The 14,024-nt window shown below is 42.3% G+C and overlaps 1 protein-coding gene and 1 pseudogene across 7 annotated transcripts in view; both read left to right on the top strand.

Annotated features, from left to right (window-relative positions):
- The window catches only part of STIM1 (stromal interaction molecule 1), a 188,504-nt gene that overhangs the window by 54,474 nt on the left and 120,006 nt on the right, over positions 1-14,024 (top strand). The window lies entirely within an intron of this gene.
- Positions 5,056-9,688, top strand: LOC110593404 (annotated as a pseudogene).

The following is a 14,024-nucleotide window of genomic DNA, read 5'->3' as shown; positions in this document are numbered from 1 at the left end:
GGCGTATCTGCCACTTTTGGGGTCACGTGCTTGAAAAGAGTGGCTGAGTGTCTCTCTTGTCCTTTTTCCTTCCTGCCAGCTGGGGGATGATGAGAGCTACAGCACTTTTTGGTTCCAGAGATGGAAGTGTCACGTTGAGTGAGGATGGCAAAGTTCCACTCTCTGCCTCAGACTGCTCCCTGCTAAACTATTATATGAGAGAGAAATAAACTTCTCTTTGAGTTAATCTACTGTGAATGGGGGTCTCTTAGTTACTGCCGCATTAGCTGCCCCCTCCCTGATGCAGGGAGGCGTTGGGTTACTGTAGTCTCAAGTTGCTTCTTCTTGCTGCTCCTGGGTGTCTCAGCCTAGTTACTGTGCTCCTCATGGTTCTTGCCTTGCCTTGTCTCTTAGCCCTAATTCCTGTTGCTCCGACGAGTCCCTGAATTCTTTTTTTTTTTTAATTTTTAAAAAGATTTTATTTATTTGAGAGAGAGAGAGAGTGCAAGAGAGCACAAGCAGGACCAGGGGCAGAGGGAGAAGCAGACTCCCCACTGAGCGGGGAGCTGGACATGGGACTCGATCCCAGTGTCCTGGGATCATGACCTGAGCCGAAGGCAGACGCTTAACTGCTGAGCCACCCTGAATTCCCTTGAATTCTCTCATGTACTTAAAAAAATGTATTGAGGTGAAGGTTGTACCATTATAAAATTAACTATTGTAAATTGAACAATTCAGTGGCATTCAGTACATTCACAATTTTATGCCACCACTACCTCTATTCCGTTCCAGAACATTTCCACTACTCCAGGGTAGAGCACCTTACCTATTAAGCAGTTTCTTCCCATTTCCCCTTCCCCCTGGCAGCCATCAATCTACACTCTCTCTGTGGATTTAATTATTCTGGGTATTTCATATAAATGGAATCATAGAATATGTAACCTTTTGTGTCTAACTTCTTTATTTTTTTTTTAAGATTCTATTTATTTTTGAGAGAAAGAGAGAGAACACGAGCATGAGCGGGGGGAGGGGCAGAGGGAGAAGCAGGCGCCCCACTGAGCAGGGAGCCCCATGTGGGACTCAATCCCAGGACCCTGGGATCATGACCCGAGCTGAAGGCAGACACCTAACTGACTGAGCCTCCCAGGCGCCCTGTGTCTAACTTCTTTAACTTAGCATAATATTTTGGAGGTTTGTCCACATTGTAGCATTTGTCAGCACACCATTTTCTTTGAAAGTGTTTTTATTGTGCAAGATATATAAACATAAAATTTGCTATTTTAACCATTTTAAAGTATATAATTCTGTGGCAGTAATTACATTCACCGTGTTACACAAACATCACCATTCTCTGTTTCCAAAACTTTTTCATCATCTCCAAAGAAACTCTGTACCCATTAAGCAATAACTTCCCCTCAGCTCCTGTTAAATTTTCATCTATTTTCTGTCTCTCTGAGTTCACTTAATTCTAGATATTTCACATTTCCTGTGTTTTATATAGGATCATACAACATTTTTCCTTTTGTGTGTGGCTTATTTCACTTAGCATAATGTTCATAAGGCTCATCTGTGTTGTAGTATGTGTTAGAAAACTTCATGCCTTTTTATGGCTGGTAGTATATCATATGATAGAACACACACACACACCCCCCACAATTGTTTATCCATTCATCTGGTGATAGACACTAGACCCGTGGGCTGTTTCCACCTTTTGGCTCTCAGGAGTAGTGCGGCGATAGACATGCATGTACATGTACTTGTTTGAGTACCAGTTTTTTGTTTTTTTTTTTAAGTAGTCTCCATGCCCAGTGTGGGGCTCAAACTCATGACCCTGAGATCAAGAGTCACGTGCTCTATCGGCTGAGCCAGCCAGGGGCCCCTGAGTACCAGTTTTTAATTCTTTTGGCTACATACAGGACCTAGGAGTAGAATTGTGATTAAAGTATAATTCTATATTTAACTATTTTAGGAACCACTCAAACTGTTTTCCACAGCAGCCGCACTATTTTACATTCCTACCAGAAGTGTCTAAGGGTTCCATTTTGCCTTACCTTTGTCAATACTAGTTATTTTTCATTTTGTCTGGTTTTTTTTTTTTAAAGATTTTTTTTTTTTTTTAATTTATTTGAGACAGAGAATGAGAGACAGAGAGCATGAGAGGGAGGAGGGTCAGAGGGAGAAGCAGACTCCCTGCCGAGCAGGGAGCCCGATGCGGGACTCGATCCAGGGACTCGATCCAGGGACTCCAGGATCACGACCGGAGCCGAAGGCAGTCGCTCAACCAACTGAGCCACCCAGGCGCCCCATTCATTTTGTCTGTTTTAATTACAGCTATTCTAGTGAGTGGTTCGTGGTATCTCACCATGTGTGTGTTTTTTTAAAGGATTAAAAAAAATTTTTAAGTACAATCTACTCCCCAACATGGGGCTTGAACTCAGTACCCCAAGATCAAGAGTTGCATGCTCTACCAACTGAGCCAGCCAGTCACCCCTCATTGTGGTTTTGATTTGCATTTCCCTAATGATGAATGATGTTGAGCATTTTTTCATGTATTTATTGGCCATTTGCATCTTTGGGGAAATGTCTGTTCAAGTCCTTTGTCCATTTAAAATTAGGTTGTCCTTTTGTTGTTGAGTTGTTAGGATTCTTTTTTTTTTTTTTTTTAAAGATTTTATTTATTTGACAGAGAGACACAGCGAGAGAGGGAACACAAGCAGAGGGAGTGGGAGAGGGAGAAGCAGGCCTCCCGCTGAGCAGGGAGCCCGATGCGGGGCTGGATCCCAGGACCCTGGGATCATGACCTGAGCTGAAGGCAGACGCTTAACAACTGAGCCACCCAGGTGCCCCGAGTTGTTAGGATTCTTTGTGTATTCTGAACACTAGACCCTTACCAGTTATATGATTTGCAAATATTCCTTCCCATTCTGTAGATTGACTTTTCACTTTTTTTTTTTTTTAAAGATTTTATTTATTTATTTGACACAGAGAGACACAGTGAGAGAGGGAACACAAGCAGGGGGAGTGGGAGAGGGAGAAGCAGGCTTCCTGTGGAGCAGGGAGCCCTATGCAGGGCTCGATCCCAGGACCCTGGGATCATGACCTGAGCCGAAGGCAGAAGCTTAATGACTGAGCCACCCAGGCACCCCAACTTTTCACTTTCTTGATAATGTCTTTGGTACACAATCATTTTTAATTTTTATGGAGTCCCATGTATCTATTTTGATGTTGTTGCTGCTTATGCTTTTGGTGTCATATCTAAGAATCTAAGGTAATGAAGATTGCCCCTGTGTTTTCTTCTAAGAGTTTTATGGTTTTAGCTCTTATATTTAGGTTGTTGATTCATTTTGAGTTAATATTTGTTTTTTTTTTTTTTAACAATTTTAATAGCTTTTTTTTTTTTTTTTAAGATTTTATTTATTTGACAGAGAGGGAACACAAGCAGGGAGAGTGGGAGAGGGAGAGGAGAAGCAGGCTTCCCGCTGAGCAGGTAGCCCGATGCGGGGCTCGATCCCAGGACCCTAGGGTCATGACCTGAGCCGAAGGCAGACGCTTAACCATCTGAGCCACCCAGGCGCCCCTTGAGTTAATATTTGTATAAGATGTGAGTTTAGGGGCGCCTGGGTGGCTCACTCAGTTAAGTGTCTAACTCTTGATTTTGGCTCAGGTGATGATCTTGGGGTCAGCTCATGCTGGGCGTGGAGTCTGCTTAAGATTCTCCCTCTCCTTCTGCCCCTCCCCACTCGTGCTCTCTCTCTCTCTCTCTCTAAAAAGAAAAAAAGAAAGAGTGAGTCTAACATACTTTTAAATCCTTGAATGTATGCTGTTGAGATTTTCCCAGTCAGTAATGATTTTTAGGTTTTCAGATCCCAGTAGATAAATTGTGTTAGCTGCCGTTGTCTGAAGTGTCACTTTTCACCCGAGGTGCATCTTCGAGCCGTTGTTTCCTCCTCCGATGCGGTCTGCTGATGTGCATTTAATAGGTGCCGGGCTACTTTGAGAGGAAGGCCGCTGACGTTTTAGGGCTGCCGGTCAGTAGAGGGACACACCCTCACGTATGTGCAGTGGGATGCTGTACCATGGGCTTGTCTGTATCTCAGACCATGCAGAAAGGGAGGAGAGCAAGGACTGAGTTAAACAAGGCCAAGCTGCCGGGGGTCAGGAGAGCAATGCTGCCAGGTCTCAGGTCTGTACTGAGCCTAGTCACGTTCCTAGCCCTGTGTATTTGAGAACTGTGTAAAGCAGTAATGAGTTGCAAAAAGACACAATTTGGAGACAGGAGCCTTGATTTCAAATTGGATGACTTCTGGTTAGTCACTTCTCTCTGAATTTCAGTGTCTTCAGATACACAGTGTGAATGTTGACTTCATCGGGTTGTTCTGTTTTTGAAGATCAGCTGAGATTATCAGTGGGAAAATGATTTGGACACTGTAAAATGCTGTGCACATTTAGGAATTTAATGGGGAGTCAAGAAGAGACTAATTCTTCCAGGAGTTGTTGTGGGTTGGTTGGTTGGTTTGTTTTTTAAGATTCTCCCCCTGCCTATGATTTACAGCAAAGGTTTGAGGCTTATTGGCCAGATGCGTGTTTTTCAGCTTTTTTCAAATAATTTTACATTTGTTGTGACTCTGTCTTTTTGTGAGTGACAGAGATACAACTCAGGCTGACTTAAGCAAGAGAGGGACTTGCTGACTGAAGTAACTAAAAGGCTAGAAGTCTATTTGTCTTTAGGAACAGCAGGATCCAAAACAGCAAGGGACTTGAATGATGTCATTTGGACCTAATCTCTCTTCCTTTGGCTCTGCTTTTCTTTGTTTTGGTGTCATTCTTAGGCAGGCTCCACCCATGCCGCGGCGGAGATCGATATCAGCTTAGGGTGTGCATTCTACTAGCTAAGCAACCACTGTTGAAAGATAATACCTCTTTCCCGAGGTGCTGGCAGTCCCGGCTATGATTTTGGCTTGGGTCATGTGTCCACCCTAAAGTAATCACAGAGGAATGCTGGACGTTCATTGGCCAACAGAGTTACATTCTTTCTACTCATGGAACCCGGGGCTCAGGGTCTGCTCCCCTGGATCCATGTGGGCCAAGAGCAGGTAAGAGTGGTCCCTTAAGGGAAAATCAGGATGCATTTACATGAAGAACGGTTTGGGAGGTGGGGCAATAGTTAAGTCACAAAATTCACAGATGTTCACCACAAAAAAAAGAAGTCTGTTTCTAGTACTTAAAACTCAATCAACTAGAGCTGCTCTGCTTGAAGAAGTAGATATTGCCAAGGAACTTGGGTGTGAGGGGAGGTGTGCAGAGCAGAATTTGAAAACTTCTAGACAGTTTATCCAATAAATATTTGCTTGAAGTGTGATAGTCCTTGAATCCTTTCTTCCTATCTTTCTGGCCTTCTGTAGAAGAGATTGTATTTTCCCTCCAATCAGGGAGAATGGGGTAAGGAGCAGAGCCAGTTACTACTGCCTGGGGTTGAAGATGCCAAGGACCTTGCACCCTGACACCAAACTGCTTTTATTGAAGAAGCCCTGAGCCTTTCGAATTTAAATAGGGAGTCAGTGGACAGGAAGCAGTCACTTTATAATGTATTGGTTAATGTGAGTGGTGAAATATATTTGTATCCTCAGCATTTTGCAAGGGCTCAGTATGCTAGAGCATATAGAGCTGTGAGCTGGATTCTGTTTTGTCAGTTGAGTGAGGGTAAAATTGCCCTCATACATCAGCCAGCTCATCACACAGCCAGCAGCCACTCAGTATTGTTTTTTTCTTTTTTTTTGAGATAAAATACACTGAACATAAAATTTGCCACTTTAAAGTGTACAGTTCAGTGGTTTTTTTTCTCCTAACAATGTTGTGCAGCCATCACCACTATCTAACTGGGCAATATTTCATCATCCCCAAAAGAAACCCCATTACCCATTAAGCAGTCACTCCCTATTCTCTAGCCCTTGATAACCTACTTTCTGTCTCTGTGGATTTGCCTATTCTGGACATTTCATATAAATGGAATCATGTCTGGCTTCTTTCACTTAGTATAATGCTAGTATGTATTTATCTTATTACTTTCTTATGATACTTTTTAGAAGTAGAATTCTCCCACAGATCTACCAGGTAGTCATTTCTTCTATCCTCAAATGTATGCTTGGGATGGACATACCTAAAAGCTGGAGTAGCACCCACATCAGATCCTTGACCGGTCAAATAAGAGCCGTCATAGTGGGGAAGGCCAAGTAGAAGCCTTTGAATCTGCTGCCTGCTCCTGGCCAGGGTAGTGAATCAAAACCAGTATCACATTCTGTGAGGGATGGTGGAGATTAGTGCTACCCTTAAGTATCTTAAGGATGCAAGGATGGTGGGTCCCTATTATACTGACATTTAATTCATTGGCCTGCCTTCCTACAAAACTGGATGGATCCTGGAGAATGGAGACTTCAGCAGTTCAGCTGAATAGCCCTTATTATGACTGCTGAGGTGTGTGTGGCGTCTTTGCTAAAGCACATTAATATGTGGACGCTGATTTGGTGAGTGCATTCTTTTCTATCTCAGACAGTCCAGTGGAACAGATATCAGTATACCTTTCTGGTTTTGCCCAGGGTTTGTAAACACTTCCACTCCTGTACGCCTTGTCATAATCTAGTCAGAAGAGACCTGGACCATCTGGCCATTTCGTAGAACATCACTTTGATCTATTACGGTGACCACGTCACGCTATAATCAGAATGAGCAAGAGGAGGTTAGCACTTGGAGGCCTTGGTTAAGATATATGCTCCACAGTGGGTTCTGTCACATTCTTTGCCAAAGTGGATGTATTTGTTTTTAACATAGGTCTACAGATTGTTTGATACTTATCCCATCAAGAGGTAGAGCCCAATTCCCCTCCTCTTGACTAAGCTGGACCCTGGTAACTTGAATCTAACAAAGAGAATAAAATTAAAGTGATGGTGTATGACTTCAGAGACTAGGTCCTAAGAGTTTTTCTCTCTGTCTCTTGGATCACTTACTCTGGGGGAAGCCCACCAATATATTGTGGATACTCAAACAGCCTGTGGAAAAGCCCATATAGAGAAGAACTGAGGCTTCCTTGATAACACCCAGCACTGATTGGCTAGGAGTGTGAGTGAGCCATCTTGGAAGCAGATCCTCCAGCCCCCAAAGTCTTCAGTGACAATAGCCCTTTATAAACCTTTATGAGAGACCTGAGCCAGAGCCACCTGTTAAGGCACTCGCTGATCCCTGACTCTCAGAAACTGTGATAATGAATGTTTATTGTTTTAAACAACTTAGTTTTGTTATGCAGCAATAGATACCGATACACAGCCCCACAAGCTGTATACGAGAGTTCCAGTTGTTGGACATTCTTTTCAACACCTAGTATTTGCCTATTTTTTTCATTCTAGCCCTTTTGGTTAGTGTGTAATATTACTGCATTGTGGTTTTAATTTGTCTTTCCCCAATGACTAATGAAGTAGAGCATCTTTTTATTCATAAATACATGAATAATATATACATATGACAAATATATATGATATATAAATCCAGACAGTGCATATGTGTGTCTATATGATATATATACACATTTATCATATCTATAACTGTATCTGCACATATGCATATACACTGTTCGGATTTATTATTTTGTGAAGTGTTCAGGTTTTCTGCCCATTTTTTTTATTGTGTTGCTTGTCATTTTATTTGTTTGTTGGAGTTCTTTATGTATTCTGGAACATATAAGTTCTATGTATTTTGAATATCTTTTCTCAGTTTATCAACTTTTTCCTTTATGTTTAGCCCTTTTTGTGTTCTTTTAAAGAAAACTTGGCCGGGTGCTTGGGTGGCTTAGTTGGTTAAGCAACTGCCTTCGGCTCAGGTCATGATCCTGGAGTCCCTGGATTGAGTCCCACATCGAGCTCCCTGCTCAGCAGGGAGTCTGCTTCTCTCTCTGACCCTCCCCCCTCTCATGCTCTCTCTCTCAAAAAAAAAAAAAAAAAACTTTGCCTACTCCAAGATCAGGAAGCAATTCTCCTATTTTCTCACATAATAAGCTTTATTCTTTCATTACTTTCATATAGGTCTGCAGTGATGTGAAATTACATTTTTTGGGTATGTTGTGAGGTAGTGAAGATACATCCCCCCACCCCTCACCCCTGTATGGATATCTGGTTGATCTAATACCATTTATTGAAAGGATTATTCTTTCCCTTCTCTACTGTAGTGTCACCTTTGTTATAAGCCAAGTGATCGTTAGGTGTGGGTCTGTTTCGCATTCTCTGTTGTATTCCGTTGATCATTTTGTATCTTTGCACCAATTCCACACTGTCTTAATTATTATTATAATAGGTCTTGATATTTGGTAGTGTAAGTCTATCAGCTTGTTGTTTTTCAGGACTGCCTTGCTGTTCTTGGTCCTTTGTATTGCTATGTGAATTTTAGAATCAGTTATCAATTTCTGCTAAGAAAAAAACCTATTGGAAATCTGACTGGGTTTGCACTGAATCTATATATTAATTTGGGTGGACTGACATCTTAACTAGATGTAGTCTCCCAATTCATGAACATGATATGTCCTTCCACTTAGTTAGATCTTTAAAATTATTTTTTTCTGTAATAGTCTGTAAGTTTCCTTCTGGAGGTTCTATATATCTTCCATACCCCTCCCCCCTCCCCTGGGATTTAACGTATTTTTGACACAATAGTAAATGGTACTACTAAATTTTAAAAGTCTTATTGTTATTATTATTATTTTTAGAGAGGTGGGGAGGGGCAGAGGGAGAGGGAGAGAAACTTAAGTAGGCTCCACTCCCAGTGCGGAGCCCCTTGATCTCACAACCCTGAGATCATGTAAAAGTCGTATTTTTTATAAAATAAACCACGTCAGTGAAGTCGTTTAGCATTCGACGCTTGCATGTTCAATTTCTTTGCCATAGTAGCTTGCTTCAGAATGACTCAGGAGGGCAGTGGTGCTGGGAGCCTCGCAGGCGCGGCTTGGTTACTCCCAGTCGGGCAGCGGCCGCAGCACAGCGCTGAGCGCACATTGCGCCTTAGCAGCAGCCCCGGAGGCGCCCCCGCCCTCACAGCCCCTGCGCTGGTGCAGCCACCCTCCCTCCCTCTGCTCTTCTTCCCTTGGCTCGCACCAGGGCTGATCAGCTGACTGAAGAACACATTGCTGAGTTCAAGGATGCTTTCTCCCTATTTGACAAATGGCACCATCACAACAAAGGAACTTGGAACTGTCATGAGGTCACTGGGTCGGAACCCAACAGAAGCTGAACGGTAGGATATGAACAACGTGGTGGATGCCCACGGTAATGGCACCATTGACTTCCCAGAATTTTTGACTATGATGGCTAGAAAAATGAAAGATACAGACTGTGAAGAAGAAATTCGCGAGGCATTCCAAGTCTTTGACAAGGATGGCAACGGTTACGTCAGTGCGGCGGAGCTACGTCATGTCATGACCAACTTAGGAGAAAAACTAAAGATGAAGAAGTAGATGAAATGATCAGAGAAGCAGATATTGATGGAGATGGGCAATTCAACTATGAAGAATTTGTACAGATGATGACTGCAAAATGAAGGCCTACTTTCAACTCCTTTCCCCCCTTCTAGAAGAATCAAATTGAATCTTTTACTTACCTCTTGCAAAAAAAAAAAAAAAACAGTTCATTTACTCATTCTGTTTCTATATAGCAAAACGGAATGTCAAAAGTACCTTCTGCCACACACACAAAATCTGCATGTATTGGTTGGTGGTCCTGTCCCCTAAAGATCAAGCTACACATCAGTTTTACGATATAAATACTTGTACTACCTTAATGATAAGGAAGCCCCTAATGGACTCCTCGCAGTTCCGTTTGCTCATGATTAATACACTGTTTGGGGGCGCCTGGGTGGCTCAGTCGTTAAGTGTCTGCCTTCGGCTCAGGTCATGATCCCAGGGTCCTGGGATCAAGCCCCGCATCGGGCTCCCTGCTCGGCGGGAAGCCTACTTCTCCCTCTCCTACTCCCCCTGCCTGTGTTCCCTCTCTCGCTGTGTCTCTCTCTGTCAAATAAATAAATAAAATCTTAAAAAAAAAAAAATACACTGTTTGGGCTGGCCAGTTTTTCATGCATGCAGCTTGACAATTGAGCAGTCAGGCATTTGTATTAAAAACAAAAAATGAAAAAAACAAATTTAAACCTTCTTCAAATGGGTTCTAGTTCAACTTGTTAGTATAAATTGTCATAGCTGGTTTACTGAAAACAAAACATTTAAAATTGGTTTACCTCAGGATGCTGTGCAGAAAAATGGGTGAAGGATAAACAGTCTAGACGTAGCCCCACTTAGCAGGACGGCCCTCTCGTACTTCTGGGCACCCCCACCCATGAGTGACCATGACACTCATCCTGGTGGCATGCCGTGTGTGTTGGTTTAGCGTTGTCCCGTGTTGTCCTAGAGCGAAATGGGTGTCAAGCTGTCACCATTCACACAAACTTTTTTTTTTTAAACAAGAAACCTTTACCAAGGGAGCATCTTGGGACTCTCTGTTTTTAAAACCTCCTGAACCATGACTTGGAGCCAGCAGAGTAGGTTGTGGCTGTGGACTTCAGCACAAGCATCAACATTGCTGATCTGCTGATCAAGAAATTACAATTTACGTCCATTCCAAGTTGTAAATGCTAGTCTTTTTTTTTATTCCAATAAAAAAAGACCATTAACTTAAAAAAAAAAAAAAAAGAATGACTGAGGAAAGAATTCCATGTGTAGTGCTGTGTCTTTACCTCCACCCAGAATCCTTTTAGATTTCCAGTTAAATCAGCTGCTTTATCAGTGGGTATACTTAAGTTGTTTTCATAAAACCTTATTTTTCATTATTTATTTATTATTATTTTTAAAGATCTTATTTATTTATTTGACAGAGAGAGATAGCACAAGCAGGGGGAGTGGCAGGGAGAGGGAGAAGTGGGTTCCCCGCTGAGCAGGGAGGCCGATTTGGGACTCATGACCCAAGCCGAAGGCAGATGCTTAGCCGACTGAGCCATCCAGGCACCCCTCATTTATTATTTAAAATAAAGCTTTATTTTATTTTTATTTATTTATTTTAAAAAGATTTTATTTGAGACAGAGAGAGAGAGAGTGTGGGAGCAGGGGGGAGGGTAGAGGGAGAAGTAGACTCCCCGTTGAGAGGGGAGCCCGAAGCAGCGGCTCGATCCCAGGACCCCAAGATCATGACCTGAAGGCAGATGCTCAACCAACTGAGCCACCCAGGTGCCCCCTAAGCGTGGGACTCTTGATTTCAGCTCAGGTCATGATCTCGGGGTCATGAGATAGAGCCCCGAGTCTGGCTTGGCACTCAGCTGGGAGTCTGCTTGAGATTCTTTCCCTCTGCCCCTCCCCTGAAGCGTGCACCCACATGCACTTTCTCTCGAAAACAAATAAATAAAGCTTAAAAAAAAAAACGTATGGCCTGTGAGCCTAAAATATTTACTGTCTCACCCTTCACAGAAAATATTTGCTGACTCTGATTTAATATACCAAGGCACAGTGTACACTAAGGATGCAACTCATTGTTAATAATAAATGTAAATCCATATTTTAAGTAGTCTCTTGATAATTTAAAATTTTTTTGGCCAACTTATTGTTTGAAGCAATTAGATTGTTTTTACCCTTAATGTAGCTTCTAAAAAGTTATACTAGGAATAGAAGGGTCAACTTTGTTACATTCCTATTGTTTAGTTTTGTTTGTAATTTTAATATTATCTTCAACCCATGAGGATTGTTTTTTTATTTTTGTTTACTTATTTGCAAGAATCCCTTAAAATCATTTATCTATGTGGTGAGGGTTGGTTTGGTTGGTAAAAAAATAAAAACCATGATACATAAGGTCATTTAATCAGCTATGTATTAACTGCAGTGTGTCCTAGTATCCTAAAAGCAAATGAGTGACTTCAAACACTGATGTTCTCCCTCAGACACTGTGGAGTTCCCTGTGTGTCCTCAGGACATCTTGTATGTGGTAAGTGATATGGAAACATATACCAGACTCAGGGGATCATCCTTAGTCTGTACAGTTAATATTAGTAAAGCATAATTCTTATATTTTAAGATTAAAAACAAATATGAAATAAGAGTTTTCACTTTTCTTTCTGTGCTTTCATTGGAAAGTTTTTTGTTTTTTTTTTTAAGATTTTATTTATTTATTTGACAGAGCACACGCAGGGGGAGTGGCAGGCAGAGGGAGAGGGAGAAGCAGGCTCCCTGAGGAGCAGGGAGCCTACCGCAGGGCTGGATCCCAGGACCCTGGGATCATGACCTGAGCCGAAGGCAGACGCTTAACCAACTGAGCCACCCAGGCGCCCCTCATTGGAAAGTCTTGTGAAACCCATTTTGTTCTTTTTTTTTTTTTAAAGATTTTATTTATTTATTTGACAGAGAGAGACACAGTGAGAGAGGGAACGCAAGCAGGGGGAGTGGGAGAGGGAGAAGCAGGCTTCCCGCTGAGCAGGGAGCCCGATGTGGGGCTCGATCCCAGGACCCTGGGACCATGACCTGAGCCGAAGGCAGACGCCTAATGACTGAGCCACCCGGGCGTCCCTTGTGCAACCCATTTTGGAGATGACTGTCTTAATATATATTGTTTGTGTAAATTCTTTCTGAATGTAGACATGGTTTCTGAATATAAATACCAGTTTATAGCGTGATACAATGCTAAGTCCAGTAAAGATGACCTTGTGTGGATAGTGTGGCCAGGACTGTGGTTACAGAATCTGGAAGCTGAGCAAAAGGCTCACTTAGATGCTTCATCTGTTCATGTCGTGTGTGGGCAGCTCTTTTCCAATAAGATTTTGTGTCTGCAGCTAATTAAACCAAGAATTCAACCTTAGAATGGAGGGTATAGGACCGTGTATTCTTGCCAGTCTGTACCCCACCAGAAATACTGCAGTGAGCAGAACCACCAGCTAGCAGGCCTCATTAGTTGGGGATTTACTTTGTGGAACTGACAAAAGTTTAAGTATGGAGTCACACTCCTTGGGTTCAAATTCTGCACTTTTTCTTTTATTAGCTGAGTATTCTTAGACAATTTTACTTTAATCTCTCTCTGTCTCAGTTTCCTCTGATGTTAAATGGGGAGAATAGGATCCAGTTTGTAAGGTTGTTATGAAAAATCAGTTATTCTTTATCAAGTACTTAGAATAGTATCTGGCACATGTGAAATGCTCAGTGGAATGTTTGTTAGTGTTTCACTTTTTGAAGGTTCAGGTTTTGTCAGTATCCTGAGAATATTTATTTCTCTAAGCAGACTTTCTTTTTTTTTAATGTAAATAGTCTCTATTCAATTACTCTTTTTTAAATTATTAAAATATATTATTTGTTTCAGAGGTACACAATTCACAGCACTCACCATAGTACCTATCCTCCCCAATGTCCATCACCCAGCCACCCCATCCCTCCCACCCCCCTCCACTCCAGCAACCCTCAGTCTAAGCAGACTTTCTTAACCAAATTTATGAGGCTGATCTATAAAACAAGAATGCCAATTTTTAATTTTACCTCAAGAAATGGAACTACCACATCTACTGGAATGCCTGTTTCGGTAGGACCAGCGCCTTTTCTCCCTTTGGGTGGCACCGAACACCAAATCCTAATCAGAATGGTTATGGTGAACATGGAATTTGAATTATGACATTAGTTAGATGAATGCAAGGGTAATATTTATTACCCTTTTAAGAATTTCTTCACTTAAAATGCTAGACATTCACTTTCCGTACTTGCCATAGGTTCTTTTGGTCTGATCCACTCCCCGGGGACTTTGAGTCTGAAGAGCTGGTGATGTGAAACAGCAGACTGCAGTGGTGGTGGTGTTTGTAGCAGGGTGGAGCTCCTGGGACAGCAGAGGTGGTGGTGTCACAGTGGCTGTGTTGTGGAGGCTAGTGGTAGTGGAGGCTAGCAGTAGTGGAGGCTAACAGTAGTGGAAGTGTCTATGTTGTGGAGGCTAGCAGTAGTGGAGGCTAGCAGTAGTAGAGGCTAGCAGTAGTGGAGGTGTCCATGTTGTGGAGGCTAGCAGTAG

Source organism: Neomonachus schauinslandi, chromosome 11 (assembly GCF_002201575.2).
Source record: "Neomonachus schauinslandi chromosome 11, ASM220157v2, whole genome shotgun sequence".
Classification (NCBI taxonomy): domain Eukaryota; kingdom Metazoa; phylum Chordata; class Mammalia; order Carnivora; family Phocidae; genus Neomonachus; species Neomonachus schauinslandi.
Note: the sequence above shows the minus strand (reverse complement) of the source record. Positions and strands in the feature narration are given on the sequence as shown.